The sequence below is a fragment of the Meleagris gallopavo genome, unplaced genomic scaffold (assembly GCF_000146605.3).
Source record: "Meleagris gallopavo isolate NT-WF06-2002-E0010 breed Aviagen turkey brand Nicholas breeding stock unplaced genomic scaffold, Turkey_5.1 ChrUn_random_7180001871561, whole genome shotgun sequence".
Taxonomy (NCBI): Eukaryota; Metazoa; Chordata; class Aves; order Galliformes; family Phasianidae; genus Meleagris; species Meleagris gallopavo.
Genome location: NW_011136330.1, coordinates 1 through 845, shown reverse-complemented (window position 1 = coordinate 845; position 845 = coordinate 1). Strand labels below are relative to the sequence as shown.

The following is an 845-nucleotide window of genomic DNA, read 5'->3' as shown; positions in this document are numbered from 1 at the left end:
TGCGGCGGGTGAGCCGCCTGCACGGCTGCCTGTCGGAGCAGGACGTGCTGGAGGTGTGCGACGACTACGACCGGGAGCGGAACGAGTACTTCTTCGACCGTCACTCGGAGGCCTTCGGCTTCATCATGCTCTACGTGCGGCACGGGCACCTCCGCTTCGTGCCGCACATGTGTGAGCTCTCCTTTTATAACGAGCTCATCTACTGGGGGCTGGAGGGCTCCCACCTCGACTATTGCTGCCAGCGCCGCCTCGACGACCGCATGTCCGAGACGTGCACCTATTACTCGGCCGAGGAGCCGCCGGGGGAGTCCAGCGCCGGTCCGAAGGGCAAAGCCCGGCGGGCGGCGGCGGCCGAAGGAGGGAAGTGGCTGGAGAGGATGCGGCGGACTTTCGAGGAGCCCACGTCTTCGCTGGCAGCCCAGGTGCTGGCCACCGTCTCCATCCTCTTCGTCATCGTGTCCATGGTGGTGCTGTGCGCCAGCACCCTGCCCGAGTGGCGGGCGCCGGAGAACCGCAGCGTGGAGGAGCAGAGCAGGTACACAGCAGAGTCAGTCAGGGAGCCCTCAGGGTAGGAGGATCCTTTATTTTCCCGCTGTCCCGTGTGTCCCGTCCCGTCTGTCCTGCCGCTCGTCCTCGTTCTCTGTAGCTGCAGCCTCGGCGGGGAAAGCCCAAGTGCCGGAACGGGAGCCGGGGGCTGGGGAGAGGGCGCTGCCCCGACGGCCCGAGCGGCTCCGCGTTCCGCTGCCGGGGGGATCCGCCGGTACGGGCACAGCGCTGCTCCGCTCTCCGCGCAGCGTCTCGGAGCTGCCGCGCCCTCCATCGTAGAAGCCGCGGGGCTCCTAACC

General features: G+C 68.2%; 1 pseudogene; it reads left to right on the top strand.

The window, feature by feature from the left end:
- Positions 1-5: 5 nt before the first annotated feature.
- On the top strand, positions 6-825 carry LOC104916131 (annotated as a pseudogene).
- The last annotated feature ends 20 nt before the right edge of the window (positions 826-845 follow it).